At 39.5% G+C, this 24197-nt stretch overlaps 1 protein-coding gene across 4 annotated transcripts in view; it reads right to left on the minus strand.

Moving 5' to 3' along the window:
• The window catches only part of CTNNB1 (catenin beta 1), a 35224-nt gene extending 30115 nt beyond the window's left edge, over positions 1–5109 (minus strand). For all 4 annotated transcript variants that reach the window (XM_081284374.1, XM_081284373.1, XM_081284372.1 and 1 more), the window contains exon 1: positions 4912–5109. The gene's annotated coding sequence lies outside the window, so the exon portion shown is untranslated. The remainder of the gene's footprint in view (positions 1–4911) is intronic.
• Between the last annotated feature and the right edge of the window lie 19088 nt (positions 5110–24197).

Here is a 24197-nt window from a genome sequence, read left to right on the forward strand (position 1 = left end):
AATGTAGTAAGACCAAATTCTATATGGCTTCTGAAAGCAATCTTACAGAATCATATTTCTTGAACATCCAATTGCTGTGTGTTATATTAATGAAGAAGTAATCAATTTCAAGAGATAAATTTCTAGTAAGACTTTTTTTCAATAAGTTTTTTTTTTAAACATGTCCCTATTATTGAATTGGCATTGGAGACAAAGACCAAGTTTTTTTTTTTTTTTTTTAATATTTATTTTTAAGTTCTCGGCGGACACAACATCTTTGTTGGCATGTGGTGCTGAGGATCGAACCCGGGCCTCACGCATGCCAGGCGAGCGCGCTACCGCTTGAGCCACATCCCCAGCCCCTTCAATAAGTTTTGTGTAAATTAAAAAGAACTTTCAAATCTACTTTCATTTCTCATAAAAATCTTAAAAAAAAAAAGAAAAAAGAAACAGAAGCCTGCATGCAGCGCCATTTTCAGATGATGCTTTTAAAAACCAATGGTGGTCTATGGTTTGCATTTTTTCAGTCCAGTCACAGTAACATTTAAATATGGAGACTAAATACCCAACTTTCCAAATACTGGAAATAAAAAAGCTTGCTAGATATAAATGCTGCAAATACTAAGCAGTTAACTTGGACAGCCCAAGTATGACTGTTTATGGAGGAATATTTAACCCATTTTGAGATAACCATTTACTTAAGGCATTCTTGTCTTAAACACTCAACTAGAAATAATAACTATAGATTTCTTATAGTCGAAAATCAATGTTTCCACAGAATTATACTGAATGCCAAAGGCAAAGCGGAACAATCAGTGATACTATCATTTTCCTCCCCTACACTATTAACATTATAATTTCATTTTAACCGCAGTCTCGGAGACAGCTTAAAAAAAAAACAAAAAAAAAAAAAACCTAAACTCTTTGAGATTTTTCCATTAACTAACCATTTGACTTCCAAAATCTAATCCAGAACAAGCTTCATTTCTGTCAGTAATCAGACTCTGATTTGAAATAAGTATTTTCAGAAAATAATGTTAGTAACAGAAATGCATAAACTTCAACTAAGGAGCCTAGAAAAAGGTCTTCACTGAAAAATTCAATGGGTTATGGCCCATAACTCAGTACCAGAGACCCTACAGTCCAGTTGCTACAGCACTGTATTTTAGTTCACATATACTAACTTATCTAGTTCCTAATAGAGCACTTATTCATGTTTAGACAAATTAGCAATTCCCATCTTCATTAATGTTTTGAGGTTTTTAGTTTTTTTTTTTTCAATGACTAAAAATGATTATCTCCTAAAGCATTTAAATGAGTTTTTGGTTTATTGTTATATTTTAAGCAAAGGGATATTAATAAATTAATTCCTTAATTTAACTATTCTTCAAATATTGGTAGCAATGACATTTACTCATACCAGTCTTTTAATTAGTAGTGTTTATAAATTATTCTAGAATTCATAAGGTTTCAAATTGATTCTCTCATCAGAACTATTCATACACATTCCACATAAACTTTGTTGAATAATAATAAGAAAAACACAAGCATTATATTATATCCACTGGAGGGCAGTCAACATGACCAAAGCATGCAAGGAAAACAGTTCTAACACTACTTCACTCTATTGCCTCAGGACTCAAGAGACTTTGGGAGTAGGAAATGTGTCTTTAAAAAGATGCCCATAACACAAACCCTAAAAATGGGTTTCTAATATGTTTGACTTCTCTCCTTAAGAGCTTCTTTTTCCTTAGGGAAAAAACATTATATGCATATTTCAAGGACAGCAGAGTTCAGGCCTCAACAGATAAATCTAGGTTTCAAACCAAGTCAAGCTGAGTCTTGCAGTAAACACAAAGGCAACTTTCTTAAGTAAACAGAGGAAATAGAGAACTTTCTCCAGATTATAAAAGATGAACCCCTATAGGAGTTAATGCCTAACTCATTTTAAATTAAAACAAGGCACATATTTTCCTTTTGTGAAGACAGAGGACTGTGTATTTAATTTAACCTATTGGCCTAGTTATCTATCACTGTCAGTATTGGAGAAATATTATATAAACAATAGTCTGTTAAAAGAGAATTGACTCTGAAAATGAGTATCCTGTCAATAGGGTACAGGAGGCAATGGTCTGTATGTGATTTGTACAAAGCAGAAGCAGCTCCTATTTTTACCATTTACTTTTATGGAATAAAAATATTTTAAGTAAAGTTGTTTTAACAATAGTTTAAAAGAGGCCAACAAAAAAAGCTAACAATAATATTTTCAAAACAATCAAAAAAACATGCAGCACTACAAAGGAGTTACCAGTATTGTTTATTAGAAGTTTGTCCAGTTCTACCTTCTGCCTTGGATTAAAGTCATACTTCTGACCAATGTCAAAAAGTTCTCTTAAAATTTACCACCTATTAATCTACAATTATTATCAGCCTAGATTATGGAGAGAAATAAAATCACCTTATGATTGATTAATACAGTACCTCAGGTTAATAACACTAATGTTCCATTTGACTGAATATACATATGTAATCCATTTCAGGGGTTTTAATAACTTATGAGCTCTTCAATCTGTTCTATCTTACAACAACAAAAAGGATCTCTGCAAGTTTTGTAATTGCCACATTTCAAAGTATACTTATAGAAATGTTTGAAATGTGGCTCCTGGTTTTCCCTTTCTATTTTAGTAGTGTTTTGAAAACAAGCATTTAGACCCTCATTTACAACAATTTTTATTCCTGTCATCAATTAGGATTAAGTTTGATAAATTTTAATATTAGACTGCACATTTTCTACAATAATCATGGTAAAGGAAGTAATCAAATCACAGACAGTTCCCAAACAACACAAAACAAATAAAAAACCAACATCTCTTGGATACTTCTTGACTCCTAAACACTGTTAAATGTTTCCCTTTTTTAATTAACCACTTTTTAAAAATTCGGTTTTTCCTATAAACTTTTAAATAACTGTTCTGGTCTTTGAGACTCTCAGGCTAGGACTCGACTCCACAGAACTTTAAGTTATATGCAATACTAAGTAACCTTTCTAGAGCAGTTTTCCCCCCTCCTCAAGGACTTAAGACTTGAATAGTCTCAGCATTCCTTTAATCCTATAGAAAAGACTTCTGCAAGTTTTTCAAGTTACTGTTGCAATCACTTCAGGGCCATGTCCTTGTACATGGCCTTAAGAACAAAGATTAGGTCAAAGTAATGAATATGGGGGCAAATTAATCAAATTTTGTCTACTGTGAAAGGGCATCCTCAAATCTTAAGTTGTTTTTTGTGGTGGTGGTGGCGGTGGCTATTTTGTTTTAAATTCGGAGATTTGGATGGTTTTAATGTAAAAATAAATGTAGCAAAACAAAAAGCCTCCAAAGTATAAGTTTATGTCACTAATTTAGGCAGACAGCAAACACCAATATAAAGTAAATAATACTTCGATCTATAATATTTCTTCGAATAAAGTTAATACAAAAACATCTAAAGATACTGAATGTTCACCAAATAACAAATAATGGCTTCATAAATTCCAGACAAAATAATTTACAACTTAGCGATCTGAGAAACATTAGCCTAGACTTTATCAAAGAAAATGCTGCCGTCTCTTCAAGTTGATGTCTCGTCTAAGCCACCATTATTCATGATACAAAGCTCTTATTTCACTAAAACCACTCCTCGATTTCCTTTTGCCGACCTCTGCATACCAGCAGCTTAGTCTCTCTTCATTCACTACTCACAAACTCGGGGGGGAGGGGAGACCACAGATGTCTGGAAGATACAAAGTATGAGACAATGCTCCCTCCAAAGGGGAACAGAAAATGAAGGAAAAAAAAAAAACCTACACCCCACCGCCAAAGCTTTCGAGCTTGGCGGATTCAGGAGCGGGCTATGGGAAGGAACTTAAACTTCGAAAGTCTAGGTTCAAAGTTCTCTCTCCAGACAAAACACTGAAACAAAGTTGCAATGCCTGAATTTTATTTATTTAGCCAATTTGGAATCAAGGAAAATTTTCGTTTCTCCCAAAAGAAAATGTCCTCTAAAAATCAAGTTTAGCTGCCATAAAACTACTTGGATTAACGTATTTCTAATTCTCCCAGTCAGAGGCTGAATCTGCTCACTTGGTAAGAAACAGTAAGCGAGTCACCGTTCGCCCCCACCCCCTCTCTTTTACTAGGGTCTCGTCTCCACTGCCACAAACCCAAGACAACCAGTACAAGTCGCTTTGCTTTCACTCATCTGCACCCTACGAGAAAAATAGAGGTGGAAGACACGATTTCATCTGTGCACACCCTACTGACGCATCGTGCCGACTGCACTAAGAGTTTGGTTAGTCTAAGGTTTAAAGTTGCTTGGATTCAAACTCACATAGCCAGAGCATTAAGAAAATATTACCAATTCTCTTATTTTCCTTAAGAACGAAAAAGGAAACCTGCTATGTCTCCCGGACCCATCCACTAAAGCGGACGGGACCTAGGGTGGTGTCCCCGCCACCGCAAGGAACCCCAACTCGCCGCGGGCTGGAAGGCGGAGCCCCCGGCCCCACCCCGCCCCCCACCCGGCCGGCGCATCCCGAGGCGCAGGGTCCCTCCCCCAAACTCGGCCGCGACCGGAGCCCGGACGCCAGTGGCGGCCCCCAACCCCACCCCCACCCGCCGGCCATCCGGGCTCCCGGACGCCCCCAGGACACCCCCTCCCCAACAGCGGCGCCCCCGGGGCAGCGCGGCCAGAGCCCGGCCCGGCCACCGCCCTCCGCGCCCCGGGCGGGCCCGCCCCGCTCCTCAGCCCTTGCCCCCGCTTCCCAGCCTGGGCCTCCGAGGTGCTCCGGGCCCGGCTCCCCGCCCGCCGTCGGGACCGCGCGCCCGCGACGAAGTTTGGCTCCGAAGAGGGAACCGGAGCAGCCCAGGAAGGATAAGGAAAGGAGCGCCCAAGCACCTCAGGGGAACAGGCTCCTCCCGCCGCGGGAGTCCGAACGTCCTCGGCCTGCGGTGGCGGCTCGGCGGGGACTGGAGCTGCTCCTTGGACCGTCCTCCGTCTCCGCCTCCCCTCGCTCACGGCTCCCGCGGACGGGCTAGCGCGGCTGCCACAGACCGAGAGGCTTAAAATGGCGCCTCACAAGGACCTCTTATAAGTCGCGCAGGATCCGCTGTATCCTGCCGCCCGGCGCAGCGCGGAGCGTTCCGCCGCGCGAGGACAAGGGGCGGGGCGCGGGCGGGCGCGAAAGTAGTCCCCGTGCCCCGCGGCCCGCCGACGTCCGTCGCCGGATGGGGCCGGAGGCGGGGAGTTTGCGCGTCCCTTGGACACTCCCCGGGTGGAGGGTGACGGCCGCTCGGCTCTGCTAGCCTGGAGGGGGGTTCCGTGAGGGCCCAGAGGTTGGAAGCTGAGAAGCCAGGTCCCTGCGGGCCGCGCTGGAGGAGGGTGGCTCAGGAGTCTTCTGCTGTCCCGAGCTGCACGCCCCCTTCCGCGCGTCCGCAGACCGAGAGAGCAAACGCGGAGTCGCCGCGCGCTTTCCGCGGTCCGCAAGAGGCGGCACCTAGATCGCGGCCCCTGGCCGGGTGGGACAGGTTCCCGAAGGGCGGAAGTTCGGGGTCGGGCGGTGGCGCGCGCGCTGTGGTCGGGGCCCGCCCGACTTTAAGCGCTGCTGGACGCCGCCGCCCCACGTTTGGGTGGGGGGCTCCCAGCGGGGTGCAAGTTAGGGTCTCGCAGACATTGCCGTCGGGCCACAAGCTCCCTGCAGGACCTGGCTCGCAGCCCAGTCCCGCCGCGCCCAAAGCCTCTCCCCCTGACGGTCCGGGTGGTGGATCCCCCACCTCAGCCGCCACTCCACCAGAATCCGGATGGGAACCGCCGGCAGAGTTGCCTTCCATTCCCACTCCCGAAGGCGGTGAACTCTCGGTGGACTGGGCACCAAGCCTACAATTCAACAAGTCTTTTGAGTACCTACTGTGAATAAATAACTAATGGAAATGGATTTACTCCAGAGCAATGTCAATTAGGTTAATTCGTATAGATTCTATTTTTATCTGGTTCCACTGTGTCACTAGGTATCGATAGATGTATTTGTGAGGATTTTTCTTAGGGGCGGGGAGGATCTCATTCCTACGGTATTACTTGAGAAATCCGAGTATGATGTTTATAGAAGCAGCTATAGATTCGGCAACCTCTAATTTTTTGAAACTAATTTTCTATTCTTCAAAACCATTTTCTAATTCATTTTAATAAAGCTGAAGTTGGTTCTTAATTTCCCTTGGAAATGTCTCCATTGTAATTCAGCAAGATTGGCATTTGTCAAAACCGGAACAATTATGATCAATTCATTTTCTAGTCTATTATTCTTGTTTTTCTTCCAAAACAACAGGGAGAGTACAAGAAGCAACAGTGAAAGTTATCTCAGTGCTTTTATCCCAGGACTATAATTAATGCGTGCAAACAATAGGTCTTTATACATAAATACAGGCAGGAAACCTACTTACTCATTTCTTCGTAGAGGTAGTGTTTGTACTTTTTGGCATAGCTGATGCTTTATGGCCAACGTATTTTTTTATATAATTCTTATTTTTCTGTCTTAGAGTATTTTACTATATATAGTGATAATGTCAACTGCTGTCTATCACCATAGCACATGTGAACCACTGCAGTGATAAAAGTCCACACACTAACATGATGCTCAGTGGAACCCATTGTTTAGAAAGACTTTTTCATTTGTATCTTTGCTAGTAATTCTGTAAATTTTAATGCTGCTGCTGATCATGGTTAACTTGGTCATAAACAGATTGAACAGAAAAGGGTATTTTATCAAAGCAATGTTTCTAGTAGGAACTCAAAAAGTGTAAATGGCATTTCCAGGTACTGACCTCCAATTTTAATTATCAAAAGCAGAGTTAAAGAATACACTCGAAATTCAATGAAAGTCATGCATTTAAAATCAAATGGCTGGTTTACCCCTATGAGAGGAATATTTTTAACAATTTTTTTCTGTGTTTAGTTAATTTTGCTGAATAAAGCACACTATTAAAACTGGTTAGGAAGTATCTGCATCTTTAGAAGGTCTAAAGGCTAAAAGCACCTCTATATTTATATTTCTTTTTTCAGTTGCCCAAATAAAGCATTTTTCTATAATTTGAAATTTTAATCTAAATTTAGAATAAAAATTTTTAAATCCCTATTGATGGTATTAAAGGAAATGTAAAATTTGCAACAATGCAGCATATTGTTTTTCCCATTAAATTCAAGCATACTAGAATTACTGGGTGAACCGGAATTAAAACAAGTCAGTTGAATTTAACAAATTGCTCAGAATTTTTGTTTCTTTCATAAAACAAATTGTTCCAGTTGTCTCACCAAAAATATGAGATGGATAATTTATGTGAAATTAAGACACATATTATCATTAAACTAAAGAGAAATACAGCATCAAGATACCTAATGAGTGATTTTGTGAAACTTAAAAAATTGACCTTCAGCAACATATTTCATAAAAAACACTTATCTTTTTCCACCTTTGGTGTAAAATGGGTGTGACAAAAATTAATTTTGTGAAATGGTGTCAGACAAATGGTCCTAAATTTTAGGCTGTGTTCCTAGAAACCAATAGTGTCTCCAGCTGATTTTAAAAGAGAAGATTTTATTTGTCAAGGTATCAGACCACTGGCACATCAATTGTTGGCTACATAACCTGAGCGTAAAGCATCCTTTCATCAAAACATATGCTTTTGAATTACCTTTGGGGAAAAAATAAATAAATGCCCAGTTTGTTTTTGCATTTCGGATAAAAATATTAATCAAGTTAGCATTAAAGAAAAAGAAAGTCTGTTCCCTTAAGTCTATCAAATCTATTAATTAAACATTTATTGAGCACCTAAGACAGAAAACCGTTGACTGGCTCCTTTTGATTAGGTCACTTAATTTAATGTAAAATTGTAACTGTTAGTCAATCCTACTTGAAAATAAGGAGAAATGGTAGAAAACAAGCTGCGAAGCTAGGGTGTGGTCCCCTTTAGACTGAATCCCCTTGGGAAGAATCCCCTCCTAGCAGAAAGGTAACACTAAGCAATCTCCTATGCATTTAAAAACAAACCTGACTCTAAGAAGATCTTTTAAAAATATTTCTTCATGGCAATGTGAAAATACTGGACAAAAATAAGGATCAGCTTTTCATTTAGCAGTTCATCAAGTGGGCTATTTATGGATTGGGACTTTTGATTTGCAATACATCATCTCAGAGTTCAGTGTTATCTTTTGATTTCTTTCCAGCTGAACAGGCTAAGTAGTTGTAAATACCTCTTGTCAGACTACATGGTTGGCTTTTCTCGCTCACAGAAGTAATCTAGGAACCCACTGGGCAAATTCAGCGGAAAGCCACTGTGGAAAAGCTTGCAGCTAATGTGCACTGCAGAGCAAGGGAGGGGTAGTGAAAGACAGAGCCGATGGCCATGGTGGTGGCCGTGGCCTGGTCCCTTAGTTATGCCAGGAACGCCCTTCATGCTTGGAGTTTTGTGTTCTCAAGGCCTTCATTGGTTTGCCATACTAAGGAAGTACGTTTTAATGGCTACCATAGAAAGTGTGAAGGAGAAGCAATGGAGGCATCATCCATGATATTCAAAGAACATGGAGACATATGTTTCTCAATGTTTGTAAGAACTAAGACAAATACCGCTGCATTGCTAAGAAATCATGCTTTGGATACACATACCCCCCCAACACCCACATGCGCTCGAAGATACACGCAACCTCTCTATTAAAAATTTCAAAATGGTTGCAGATATTTCATTCACAAGAAGGTTAAAGGCGTTTCCCATCGCAAGAAGGATTAACTTACCGGAGGATTCTGGGACTGCAGATGTATACTGCGGCAAAATCCTAAATTCATCGAAAAAAATCATTTCTGGACTCCAGCTGCTAAAAATAATAGAATTATAGTAAATCATGGATAAGATTAAAACAAGCCATTTTCACATTCCAAAGTGTTCAGAAAAAAAAAATGATTCTTTTCTTTTAACTCATTTCTTAAACAATGCAAATTTTAAAGTAGCTTTTCTTTCCAGAGCACGCAGCGCCATGAAATCGATAATTTTTGATCTTTCGGTTAGTAGGCAACATGGTGAGCTATTGCAGGGACTGCAGGCAGCAGACATGTTCTTGTCAGCTAAAAATTTTCATATTGTTTTTGAATCCATTGAGATTTTTAGATGTAATATTACCAGTTTTTTGTTTTAGCTTGCACTAGGCTATAGGGGGACGCAAACTCTCAGTTTATCGACATATACATGTCTATTGCTTTATATATATTAAAAACAGGGAGTCTTACTGGATTTTAAACAAAAATTATGTAAAAGGAGTGGCTGGTGTGATTATAATCCCATCATGCAGGGTCCACGGTTCCCATTTAGTGAAATTTCGCAGAGGGCAACTTCTTAAGAACATCCCTGCTGTGCAGAGTGAAAAGCATGAACAAACCAAAGACAGAATTCATCTGTGTTTATATTTTACAAACAATGAAAAACCTACTCTTTGTATGCCTTTTTTCCCCCACCTTATTATTTCATGAAAACTGCAGCATTGTCCCCGCCCCCATCCAAACACTCACCACCCCAGCACTGCAGTATTCCGTCCCTCTTTTGCTTGTCCTTCGTCTTCTTTTTCGCTTTCACAAATTCTGCACGCGCCATCTTTGTGTGGGGTGATTCTTTGCTAATTTCGGTTACCCATTCTCTCACAAATCAGTTCAGAAATAGAAAATTACAGTGCGCTTTGGGGCTTAATTTGCCTGAATTTCTTTCAGTCTTCCCTTCTGACATAGAAAAAAATGGAAACGACAGGGGGGAATAGCCCAAAAAGAAAGAGATATTTCTATTATTGCCATAACCTGTTGTATACAGTGGTGATAAAAAAAATATTATTAACATAAGAGCAACAGCTGCAGCCTAAATAGAAGCTATGAGATAATTAATGTGCTACAACAAATTAATTTGCTGCAGGTGCTTCTGTTGTGAACTGAGCCACCCATACCATATAAAGTCAAAATACAATTATGATCCCCCCCCACACACACTAAAACAAAATACAGAGCAAAATGTCCTGTTTAGTAAATATGCCTATTGTAAAAAATAAAAAATAAATAAAAACGCTTCCCAGTCCTTTTCCCCTACCCTCACCATCTCATCACAAATGGTTTAGTCATGAGTGGGTAAGTTCCATCCCGCGTGTGTATGTGACTGTGTATGTCCTGGGGTGGAGGGTATGGCGTTTTTAAACACATGGAGGTTTATGCTGTGTCTCAGTTGGAAAACATATGGATCAGCTACTGAAGAAAAATACATTGTTGAGTGGTTACCTATCTGAACTAATTATTTTTTAAAAATCTTGTGTCTTATCAAAGAAGGAAATGTGTTTCTAAGGTGGCATTCTTCCTTGATATTAAAAAAGAGATTTGTTTTTGTTTTGTTTTTACTTTTACTTGCTGTCAAATTGAGTGTTTCTGGAGAATGACTGGTGGTTTATATCACAACTGTGTGCCAGAAATACATTGTATCAGGGTAGCACCAGCAGGGGCCTGAAGGAGGTCACAGTGCCAGAAGCAAATGTCCATATTCTATTTTGTATCATTCAGCAAAAAATAACTTAGGGCCTGGAAAAGAGGAGAACATACAGATTGAATTTTTTTAACTACTTGGCTAAAAAAAAAAATTCTCTTACAGAAAGAATACAATCATTTCTGATGTGTTTCTCAGTAATGCTACTGAAAGAAATGACATTTCTGTTTGCATTGCTACCTTAATGTTTTGTTTGTTAAAAACCTTTATCCATTTATCTATCTACCTACCTACCCACCTATGTTTAGTTTTATCATGGTCAAATTTTCAAATTTATTAGTTACTAAGGTTTATTCTTTTGGATGAACTTAATATTTAATTCTAAATCTTACAATAAGTAAGTTTCATATACAATAAACATATTTAACACTGGTATGGGTTTTCTTTAACATATATTTTATTTCATATGCTCCTTTTAGGTGGACAAGCAAGGATGTGCATAACCACCCTTCTATACAGAGGTACTGCATATTTATCACAATTTCTCATGCAGTGTTAGACTTGCATTTTATTCTATTTTCCTTTTGTTCTATTAAAGCTTTTTCTTCATCACCTATTTTCAAATCTGTTTATATTTTGAATTTATAATTATAGAATTTTGGTGGGGGGAGAAAAAGAAACAAAGACCATATTGGTTTCTTTCAAAAAGAGAAACAAGAAATAGTCAATTTCTTTGATAAAAATAAGAAAAGTTGAAAAGTATGAAATTTATATATCTCCACTGGGACTTTCCAGAAATGTCTATGTCAGCCTGTGTCATTCCCACATGAAACTCTGAATTCATATAATTTTATAATTGTGAAATCAAATCAATTTAGGAAAAGAAGAAGGTGCTTGAATTTCTGTTGCTTCAAGGAATCACCCATTCAAAGCATTTCTTCTGCCATTATAAATCGTATTAGAACCAGACTGTAAGTAATCAAGGGAGAAAATACTTAACATACATATTCTTTTTCTTATTAGTGTGCTTCTTTTATCACCAAGCTAATCCCAGCCCCATCGACCCTTCTTCAAAGTACTTGATTTTCATGACCCTTATTCTTAAATTGTCATTATAAGTGACATGGTACAGGTTCTGAAAAATAAAAAAAAAATGATAATTACTGAAAGATTGTTTGTTTGGGGATGGTTTGTTACATGGAAAAAGTGTGCTAATAGGGCAGAGATGATTCAGTTTTTTTGGCTTAATTTTAATAATCACGTCACCCTGCAGGTTTATCCTGAGTCTTAAATAAAAATTTCTAAAGATTTTTAACTGTTTCAGTCTTCTTAGTAAAATAATTTTGTGTAGATATCCGTTAGGTGAATATTCAAACTATATATGTGTACTGCTGTCAACAGCTTGATTTCTTTCTTTTGTTCAAGGTAAAAAATATGGGATTTTAGTATTTCTTCATTCCAGTGGATCTGCATATGCTATATGAGTTATATTTATTCCACACAGGATCACTGTTCTAAAACTCTGGATCTTTCCCATAATATGCTTTAAACCATTTTTTTCTCCCATTCTCAGTATGTGCAATTAGTTTTTAAAATTAAACTCAGAGCTTGGTTTTTTTCTATAGTTGCTGATTATTGCAGAATCTTTTAGGGAATTATACCTTGTGTATTATTGTGTCACATTGAAAAATATATATTTAACTCTTTTGTGTATTTGTAAATATCCTGTGTCTTTTCTTTCTTTTATACTGGTTTCAAAGGGAAGTGTTAACAATAAGGATAAAGGATGCCTTTTTGAAATTAAGACTACGAAATGCCTCATTTTAATAATAGTTGTACTTTCAGTATCTGTTGATTGAGGATCTACATAATGACAAAAAGCTGCTATAAATTCTGTATTGCTTTTAAACAAAATTATCTTTTACCAATCCCTGTGGAATCTATGTCAATATGAATGTTACTTGCAACATTGGTGGGAAAATCCACTTTTCAGCACACAAACAATGCTAAGGCCCTAATGGGATCTTGGAAAAGCCACCGCTATAATGAATCCAGGAGATTCGGATCCCATTCTGCTATGCACTAGCTGTATGATGGACAGGCTTTTCAACCTCTCTGAGCCTTGGTATCATCTCTGTGGTAGCAGTAACAGCAGTGGTAGTGGAAGTCACAATATCCCAAACGGTGGTTTCCATTTATTGAGCTTCTGCCAGGTTGAAGTTTTTCCCTTCATAACCCAGTGAACAACATCTTTCATATTTGAGACCTCTTAACAGCCAGTGGAAAGGGGAGCATCATTTTCCCACTGCACACTTATGGAAATTAAGGACTTCAAGAAATTAAGGAGTTTGCTCATATTAATTTGCTCAATAAACAGAGCTGGAATTTGAACTCAGATCTGCACTGTTTGGTCAAATAGCCCTGAACCACATGTGGATCTTAAATTTAGATTAATTAAATTAAATTCCTCAGTTTCATTTTAAGCACAGCACAGACAGCATCTCCATGACCACAGGTAAGTGCCACTGGACAGGGTTGAACAAGGCTGATGGACTGCTAAGCCTGTACTTCAACCACTGGGTTTAATTCTTTTATACCCATTCACGCCTCTACTTATTCATCCCTTCAACAAATATTTATTGAATACTACTATGATCAGGTCACCATTTGGAATGCAGAGAGATATTGCATTGTTGACAAGAGAAAATGAAAGAGCTTTTCAAGTTATAAGGTTCTATATAAAAGTGACATGCTTTGATGCTGTAGTTGCTGCAGTGGAGGGAGACCGCTTGGTTGAGGGCAGAGTTTATGCCACTCTCCTTGGAATCCTCTCTTCTCTCTCTTGTGATCTCTTAGCTTGGTAACATACCCATCAGAAGCCAGGCATGGTGGCACACACCTGTAATTCCAGTGGCTTGGGAAGCTGAGGCAGGAGGATCGCGGGTTCAAAGCCAGCCTCAGCAAAAGTGAGGTGCTTAAGCAACTCATTGACACCCTGTCTCTAAATAAAATACAAAGAAAGGGCTAGGGATGTGGCTTATAGTCAAGTGCTCCTAAGTTCAATCCCCAGTAGCCCCCCACCCTCCCAAAAAAGGAAGTACCCATGAGAGCCTCTCATTCTAATAAGAATCCATCTTCCAAACACTTACCCTGAGATTGGGGAATTCCCCAGGCAGAGCTTTGCCAGAAACTGGATATGGCAGATGAGACATGGACTTGAGGTCTCAGCGCTACCAATCAGATGCTTCTATTTGGGGCTTTCATTGGAGCAGATGACACAAAAGAAACTGAGAAAATTTAAATGTTTTAGTGACTGCAGAGATAATGTCTCTTTTCTATGCAATTGTCAATTTACTGTAATTGGGACTGGTGATCTTAAAAGCTACTTTATATTTGTCCACCTCATCCTGCCTTACCTTTATGTTTGCTCCATAAGGGTGGTCCTGAATGTCCATAACTTTCCTGGTCTTTGTCAAGAAACATAGACCTGTGGTTACTAAGGTACAAAAATACCACCTCTATTTATTAACCCATACCTCTATTTTCAGTTGGAGGTAAAAATTCTCTTCCCAACTAGGGTGAATTGATGTCTTCCACTCTCTATCAGATCCTCCCCATGGACTAGTTGCTATATATTTTACCCCTTTGGCGTTGGTCCCATGAAGACATGTAAGAGGAATGCAACATTTATTACCTGGCTGATTACTGCTCTCTGGCTCCAGCCAATGTTTAAAGGCGACTCTGTTGGGGGCATTTTGTGGATTCATTGGCAGCTCCTCTATTGGAACTCTCTGACTTCCTTTCCCTGGGGCATGGAGGGAGTCCACAGTAGCCCTTCTAAGGTCCTCTTCAAGGATCCTCTTTCAACTGTGGCCTCTCATCCCTTTGATGTCTTCATTATGCCAGATTTTGAGTCATCTATTCAGTGTTTCAGCCTGGCAACCTGCCTCACATCTCACTTGAACATGTAAAGACCATCATATCCTGGTATCTCATTGAAACGTCTGTTCTGACATCTTGTTTCCCTAGATATGGGAGAGGTGGCCAGGGTCAATAGGTGAGATGGCAACAGCATCCTCAGCAGATGATTCTGTGGTTACAGCTACCTAGCTTCCTTGGGTTTCTGCTTGTCTTTCAAGCCCTTGATTTTTTTCTACCTTCCTGGTGATTCTGCGAACTATCCCATATCCTTCCAAGAAATTTCTTTTCCATTTCAGTAATCTGGATTCCTATAGATCAACACCTGGCTTGATAAGCCCCCCCATTTTTATTATTTTCTACTCTTCTCTCTCTCTCTAGTATGTGATTTAGTTATTGCATTTCTACTATTTTTTTCCAGATTGCAAAATATACACATGTAAATTTCAAGGTTGTATACATGTAAAACATACTAACAAATCAAAAATATGACAGAGAGTGAAAAAGTGCATCATATCCATGCCACTAGACATCAATTGGCATCATACATTTCTTTCAGATTGAGACGCTGAGCCAGACTCATTAACTTGACTGGATTGAGTTGATGTAGACTTTCCCTTTCTTTCTTTTTGCTATATTTTTTTTTCTAGTAAAACTATTTTACTTTGTTATTGTATCTATTTCCAACAGATTTAAATAAAAATTTCCATGGTTTTCAATTGAAAGTTCAATTGAACTTTCTTTTAGAATGTTCTTTTTTTTATTGACATAAATTTCTACACTACCTTATTAGCTCAACATTGAGTTTAGCCCTCAGATATGAAAGGCTGCAAGTCACTAGCTGTATAGAATAGAGAACTAGTGTTTGTTTTAGAAAACTCTTCAGGTATTTATCCAGGAAAAAAATATATATATATATATAATAAACCACCAGGTACTAGCAATTTCCCTTTTCACCTTAAGGTTATTATTAACTTCTTCTGTATCATATACTTATATTGATTTCTCTGTGACAAATATGGGTATCACTTTCTTGCACTTTATTTTTGTCACCTAACATATCCTGGAAATCGTATCACATTAGTACCCAGAATGCTACTTTATTTGTTTTTATAACTGCATGGCTTCCCATGATACTTTAATTGATTTAAAGTACCTTCTCATTGTTTTCAAGCATTTGCCATTACAAATAATTGTGTATGAATAATTTTGCACATGTGTCCTTTATTATATGTGCAAATCTTACCTGTAGGACCGATTCCCAGGAGTGGATTTATACTGGGTGGGGATGTAGCTCAGTGATAGAGTGTGTGCTTAGCAAGGTCTATGAGCAAGGTCCTGAGTTACACACACACACACACACACACACACACACACACACACACACACATGCTGCATGCACTAGGAGAGAAGAATCCGCATGATACTGTCAAAGAACCAATGTCTCATAGGCACTCCCAATGACAACAGGTGGTGTAATAATTTCCATTCTCACCAGCAATGTGTGAGAGGGACTATTCTCTGGCAGTTTCATTAGTGGAGGGTGTGTGAAAACACTGTGTGTGTCTCAACCATACCCTCTAGACAGTCATCTCTGAATTACAGCTGCAAACCTCTGCCCCAGAGCTTTTTTCTGGTTTTAGAGAGCAGGTTTGGCCTGTGGGTGAGCATGGAGAATGGATGGGGCAGAAATGCCTGAGAGTAATTTCCCCACAAGCAACCATCAAATGGTAATGGACTGGGTGTTGATAGGTACATACCACTGCTTTCTTGATAGCAGGGGTGACTCTGAAGAGCATTCTACACTGTGCCACTGATTCCCACCTGAGCTCTAGGTACTCAGAGTGGCAATTGGCTTGATAACACATCCTAGCTTGACTTCTTTCTCTACTGCTGTTTGCCTGAGATCACTTCCCAAATAAACTATTTACACTAAGATCTGTGGTAGAACCCAGTCTAATACTGCATCATCAAACTTTTGGAATTTTACAAATGATGTCCCTGTAATTTGAACTTGCATTTCCATTTGAATGAGGTGAACATATTTTCATACATCTGAATATTTTTCTTTTTAATTCCTTGAACTAATGATTATATATTTTACCTATTGGTCACATAAATTTTTATGAGATCTATATTAGGAAGATTTGTTCTTTGTGATATGATTTTTTTTTTTACAATTTGTCTTTGCTTATGATGTTTTGTGGGGTTTTCTTGTTTTTCCTTTTCTCCTCTCTTCCCTTCTTTCCCCCTCATCCTTGTTATTTCTCCTCCTCTTTTTTCCTATATTTCTCTCATTTTGGAGACTTTTATTTTTATGTAGAGAAAGTAATAAACTTTTTATTTTGTATCTTCTACATTTTGGGTCATAGTTAGAAATTCTTTCTTATGCTTCAAGTTATAGAAGAAGGCTTTAATGTTTTATAATAACACTATTTTTATTTTTACATTGTTATCCTTAATCTATTTGGAATTTATCCTGAAGGAGGCTCAACAGCTTTCACTTTCATTGTGATTTTTTTTTTGCTTCATAACCTCTTCCAGAATCACCCACCTCTACGAAAACTGCCCTTGGATTACTTTGAGCGAGATGTCATATTTCACTGCCTAAACCTATTTCCTCTTGCAAATGATTATAAGTCTCCTGGCTTTTCTCTTAACTTGGCCTTCTCTACCCTTGTAGCAGAAGAGTTTCCTCTGCAGTATTTCTCTATCTGAAATAGACTTTCTGTATATTTTTACTTTATGGAGTCCATATTTTATGTCAATAAATTTTATCTCTCAGAGTGTATATATTTTCCCTTTCCCATAGTTATTCTTTTTTCCTGCTCAAAATGACAGAGCAACTTGTGGGCAATTTCCATATGGCATTAGACCCACTCTCTCCTAAATTGGCAGCACATTTTTAATTTCAGGCTCAAAAACAAAAACCAGTGAGAGGTCCCTAATGATTTTTTAAAAATCTGATTTCTGCAACTCATCACACTACTGGGTATGTTATAAATCTATTTTTGTCTCCATAGTTGTTCATTCTTAGGGAGAAAAAAATACCCAAAATAGATAGATGATAGACAGATAAACAGACATGCATGACTTTATTCATCTCTAGAGTGTCATAAACCATCATAGAAGTCACATCTCTGAATGAACTTGATGAAATTCAGTTGTTTTGGACCAAAACAGATTAAATCCTACTAACTGGTAGGATTAACCTTTTTTTTTTTAATGTATTACTACTGATCAGTATGACAATCCTTTAGCTTTTAAAAATACTTAATTTGCTCTTGCCTTTTTGTGAAATCCTGGTCCAATTCTACCCCTAAATGTAGGTGAATTGTACTTGCTAGTCTTTGTCCTTCTTTTAATTGGGTAGCATCCACAGAAGGCATAATCTCTAAGCAAGAATGAAAGAAGTCCTTCAGATCCTATTGGTCTGGTTAGCTATCTAACCACTGGATTTGATACGAGGAAACCAGCCACTTGTTCCTTCCTATCATCTGTGTTTTAAGCTCCTTTTGCCTACATATGACACAAAGAAAGCACACAACCCCTACCTGTTTACTCAACAATGGTCTCTGTAGGAACAAGCCTCTGCTTGCTTTACCTGGGACGGGAATATTCCTGCCTGTTACAACTGGTGTAACAGTAAGCTCTGTTTCTACGAATACTTTCAATAGCTTTTCTTACCATTTTTTTTTCCTTACATGAGACCAGGGGAGTAAAACTGGGTGGAAAAATACCTGCCTGCCTTCCATTCTCTCTGCAAATTTTCAGTGTAGCCTCTGTGGAAACTTCCATCACCAACGTCTCCCAGGCACCCCCACCCTCCTCATCAGAATACTCCTCCCCCGAGTGTCACCAGCTGTGGGATTGTAAGGCACCATTATAATAAAGGTGACAATGACAGATCTCAAGGAAGTGGAGCTCCAAAGTGAGGGAGGGAGACACATCAGAGAGAACGGGCTCCGTGAGTCTGATAATGAGCATGGAGAGGACTTTTTCTGCTTATGGGTGAAAAAGACAGGGAAGTCTCTGTTTGAAGACAAAGCACATAATAATGTGATCACAGAGCCCTCTTAATGTGGCCAATGTGATGTTCAGAAAATGTATTTCTTTTCCTGCCTTATTCTTCTATGTTGGTGGAACAGGTCTTCATATGAATGTTTACTTAATGCACCCAACTCGGTGACTCTAGCCAACATTTTTATACAGCAAAGTTACACACAGGTAATTATGTTTAATTGACTTAACAACCTTGTGTCTCAGAGATGACTTTTTCTTGACTCCTTGCTTCAGTTGAAAGAATAAAAATATTTTGGTCAGCTAGAAATCTCTTAGTAGTGTTGTCAATTTATTTCTAAAGGATTTATAACAGGCAGAGTGCTCCCTTGCCTTTTTCTTCTCCCAAAAGGTAGGGAGGCTTTTACAGAAATTTGTAACTTGGCTCAGCCAGGACCACGTAGCACTGCCAACTTCCTGTATAAGGAATGTTCTGCTTTCCCCAATTCAGGATTGGGAAATGCAGGCCTTCTGTAGGGACCCACCTGACATCCCGTTGGTGTTCAGGAAGGAAACCAGGCCAACTCCCCTGCCTAGTGTGCAGGAGACTGCTGCTCTCAGGGTAGAGAATCGTGCAAACACTCACATTCCTCTAGCACTGGGACAGGGGGCCAGCTTCATTAGCCCAGCTGCACTGAGTCCACATAGACTTTCTTTTTCTGTTGATTTGCCAGTCAAAAGAGCCTAGTATTCAGAAAGGCACTCAAAAGCTGTAGCTCTCCCAGGCAAACATGGATAATAGGAGACTTTCCAAAAAGATTCTTTCCAGAAGATTTTCTATATGGTTTCTGGAAAAAGGAACAAGAAGGATGGCTCCCCAGCCCTATTTACTTTTTGAGGATTTGAGATTTGAGGAGAAATGAGAAATGACTGTAAATGGGTATGGGGTTTCTTTTTGGAGTGATGGAAATATTCTAAAATTATTTGTGGTGATGGCTGCACAATTTTGTGAGTATGCTAAAAACCATTGAAGTGTACACTTTAAATGGGGAGATTATATGGCATATGAATTATACCTCACTAAAGTTATTATAAAAGTTATTCATATATTTTATTGTTCACAACGAATCCTATTCCTCTGGAGTCCTATCCTTCATGAAAGTCATGATGTTATGATGTGCACTTCTCAAGAGCAGTAAGTAGTCACCTGTGACTAAGTGCAGGTGTCCAAATATATGAGCAGAGTTTTGTATAAAGTTTATTTCTGTGACAGACTCAGAAACTCCTACAGTTCTCATAAATATTGTGAAATTTATTCATTAGAAAATAGGAATCTGATTTTTGTATCATGCACTATAATAGACTAACATTAATTTTTAAAACATTAGGTAAACAAAATCTCAGAAACATGTAGTATCTTATTATTATCACTTATTATCATCACCCGATACTTCCTGATTCATTGGCCAGAAAGATCACACACGAACATTCCCCGTGACACTTTGGAGTCACATACTTCAGTATTTTATCAGGGCTGCTGCAGCTAGGTCTGAATCCAGGGTGTGAGCTCTGCCACATCTTAGATCACCTGTATCATTTTGTGACCCCCTTCCTGACTTTGGTGTTCACCTCCAAAAGCCAGCATCTGCATTTCTTATTAAAGAATTGTTGGTCTCCTGGCACCTGCTCTGTCTACATGCACAGAGAACCAGCTGGCTCTGAATGTGTGTGGATGAAGGGAGGAATTTACATGCTTACCCACATAGGGAGTGGCTCTTAGTCAAGGAAGACATGCAATGCCAGCTCCCTTGCCTCATGTCCAGACGACTGTGAGGTGTAGCTCACACTCCAGAGCTTCTTGTGGGATCAGACTGAAGCCACTCTCCAAGGCACATACCTTGCTTGGCTTCCTCCCCTCCCCTGTCTTGCTTCCCTTGTTTCCTCCCAGGTCTCCCCTGGCACCAGTACACCAGTCTTTATCTTAGAGTCTGCTTTTAGAGAACTTGACCTAAGACCACAGTCAACATATCTGACCAATCAGTGTTTTCAGTGTGGTCAGCATGCCTGAGCATGTTGTGGGTGGAACTGGTCTGTGCATCTCGACTGGCAACCAGAGAAGGCTTTTCTCTCTGGAGCATTACAGTGCTTGGGCAAGTAAGGGGACATCTAGAACTTGGCATGGTTCCAAGACCTCCTCAGAAGTCTTGATGAAGCTCAACTTCTCAGTCTGGGATTGTGGCTCTGGAACAGCCTTGACCAGGGTAGAAATGAAAGATGTAGGCTGAATCCCTCTGGCCCCAATGAGAATGATTCTACCCCTCCCCCCCTATTCTGGACACTTTATGCACAGGTGTGTAAGGGTGGGTTGCAGGGGAGATCTGCCCTTACTTGGACTTCAACCTGGACCCTAGGTGATACCTGAGTGTCCTCCTGGCCTCCCAAGCCTGCCAGAGTCTTAGAAACCCCTTGCCAGGCATAGTAGCACATGCCTGTAATCCCAGCAACTCAGGAGGCTGAGGCAGGAGGATCATGAGTTCAAAGCCAGCCTCAGCAAAAGCAAGGTGCAAAGCAACTCAGTGAGATCCTGTCTCTAAACAAGGACTGGGATGTGGCTCAGTGGTCAAGTGCCCCTCAGTTCAATCCCCAGTACTCACTCCCTCAAAAGAAACCCCTGACTGCTGAAGACACCCACTTCTACTTCACAGCCTTTGCATGGTGAAGGCCTATATGAAATTTCCTATCAGCTGAGCATGCCCTGTGTGAATTTCTGAGACAGCTTAGATTCAAGTCCATCCTTTACCACTGTCTGACTGTGTGAACTTGGGCAAGTCCAAGTCTCTCTCAATCTCTCTGTCTTCATCTATAAGATGAGGAAGCCCCTACCTCACAGGGTTAGAATTAAATGAAATATTCCATACAATATATTTAACACTGTGTCTAACACCAAATAAGTAGCACCATATAACTAAACAGTGGCTATGTACTTAAAAAAATATATCTGTAAGGCTGTCCGTGTACAGTTGGTTGAAGTTTCATGTGATTTACCAAATTTAGAAAATATGTTCTTTATGAAATAAAGTATAATCTATGTGGCCTAAACAAAATTTACTCTGGGGATTCCAAAGGCTCTTCATAAAAAGGAACAATTACTTTCCAGAGCAGGAAAAAAAAAACTGAGAAACAATTAGCCTGAGATCTAGCTGATAGAGAAAGATTTCAGGATGGGGAAAACAAATAATAGTCCAAACTAATATGAACTCTAACAGATACGCAGGAGTGGATGTAAAGTCGAGCTGCTGCTTGCCCAACAATCCTATATGCTTTTCAGGTTGAGTGGCATCCGAAATTTAAAGTTAAAGTTAAAACAAAGGCAGCATCAGCTAGAATTTAACATACAGAAATAATAACATATTGAAATAATAAAGTTTCTCTATGCAGATTCTGAGTCTTTGTGGTTACATTTGGAAGCAGAATGTAGCAGGCAATTCAACTGATCCAGTGTCCATTCCGCCTTCCCTTGCACTGAGATAGGTTAGGCTCATTCCCTGCCTTTCTCCAGTTGCAACATAGACCAGTGAGAAACAAAAAATTTACTTTCTGAAGACTCCAAGAAAGCTTTAACTACCTTGATTAAAGCAATAGAGAAAACTGGCATCATGTCTTTGCCCCTTTCCTCCTGTCTTGAACATAGATGTGAAATCAAGAATCTAGGCAGCTATATCATGACCACAAGGGAGAGGTCAAGACAAAGTCAGAAGCACTGACCCTGAAATCTTGAAATTTGTTATGGAAGGGAAAAAAAGGTGACTCCTATTTATTTAAGCTGACGTGGTCTTCTTTGCTACTTGCCGCAAAGAACATTCTAAATGGATACAAAGGATCTGCCTCTTCTCCTGCTTCTATCTCAGTATCTGGGATTTAGCCCAGGATGAACAGGAAGTTAGCTGAGTATTGATCATAACTGTCTTTCTGGCTTTATAGAGGCTGATAGGTCTGAACTGCAGGTATTTAACATTTATACTATTTTATTACCTTTGACCTTTTTGTTATACAAAGGAAATGCCATAGTGTCTATAAGTATCCCTTGACAGCGTTATGGGAAAAAGAGGTACCGTGGTCTAATCAGTTCAGAAAACACACAGACAAAGTTAAATAGGTTTCATTACTATGGGAATTCTCAAAGCCTTTAATGTGCCAATATGATGGAGAATCAGCTGAATTTTTTCCTGGACCCTTTATGACATGCATTGTCCTGAACTGGCCTGTGGGGAATGTTGCTTGATAGACCTGAGATGAAAGCGTACATCTGGCTATATTCTGCTTTTCCCCAGACCAACTGAGGGCTTATGGTGTTTGGGATGATGTACTAGAGGGCTAACAACGTAGAGAGATTATCTGTTACATTCTCCAGCCTCTCGCATCCTAATGAGAGCATGAATGAATGTACAATTTTCAGCATATTAAGTCAATGAAATAATCACGCTTAGGGTAGCATTATTAAGGTTATGGATTCATAGGGTATCATTTATTCACACAAACCTCTACATGTAATGATCCTTTTTTTTCTGATTATTCAAATCTTACCTATATCTTCTCCACCAGAAAACCTTTCCTAACCGTATCAACTGTGCTCCTACATGCTCTGATCATATAGTATTCAGGAGCACTAAGAGCCAGAGAAACCTTGTTTACTCTATCTTCTGAAATGTACTATATCAGAATAGGTTGTGCTTTGCTATAGTAAGAAACAAAGTCAGACATCTCAGTAGCTTATTTTTAAAAGGTTTATTTCTTGCTAATGTAAGTATAATGCAATGCCAATCAGGCACTTTCCACCACCTTGTAAATGTGGCTTCCAAGAGGAGGAGAAAAATAGAGGAAGGACGCTAGCTTTTAACTAATTCCCAGTCCATGATTTTTGCACAGGTCAAAACCTAAGTGAAGGGAAACTGGAAATAAGCAGAGCATGCATTGAACATTCAACTCTCTCTGTCACATTTTCTTAAGGAGTCATGTTTCCTACTGTTCATGCGTACTTGGTCCAATGTTGCTTACCTGCCTTCCATCCATTCTTCTTTTTTTTTTTTTTTTTTTGGCTGGGGGTAGGGGAGTGAGGGGTGGGTACCAGGGATTGAACTCAGGGGCACTCAACTGCTGAGCCACATCCCAGCCCTATTATATATTTATTTGGAGACAGGATCTCACGGAGTTGCTTAGTGCCTTGCTTTTTTTCTTCTTCTTTTCTTTCTTTCTTTTTTTTTTTTTTTTTTTGCTGAGTTTGGCTTTGAACTCCTGATCCTCCTGCCTCAGCCTCCTGAGTTGCAGGGATTATAGGCCCATTCTTATTCCTCCTCCACTCCAAGGTCACAGGGCTCTAGAGTAGGGATGGCTTGACCTTCCGAAATGGGTATGTGATAGGAGCTTGACCAGTTACAACAAATTCTGGATTTCTTTTGGAAATTTTAGGAAAGGGACCCTTTCTCTGTGGCTCTTAAAGCTTGGGATTCCTGGGGTACACCATGCAAAGAAAGCCAGCTTGAAGACTTCAACACAGGAAAAAAAGGCTCAGCTAAGAGGTAGTGATAAGGACTTTGGGGTCCTGGTGACATTGTTTGAGCCCCTGGCAGAGCTATCTTTATGGACATGCAAGCTGTGCAGTTGCATAAGGCTCTGAGCTTAGAAGGGTCCTGTGCATGTTTTAATGCTCCTACTATGTCATTTTGAAATTCCTAATAATTTTTGAAAAGGGACCTTGCACTTTGATTCTGCACA

The sequence above is a fragment of the Spermophilus citellus genome (genome assembly GCF_964194105.1).
Source record: "Spermophilus citellus genome assembly, chromosome: 3".
Taxonomy (NCBI): Eukaryota; Metazoa; Chordata; class Mammalia; order Rodentia; family Sciuridae; genus Spermophilus; species Spermophilus citellus.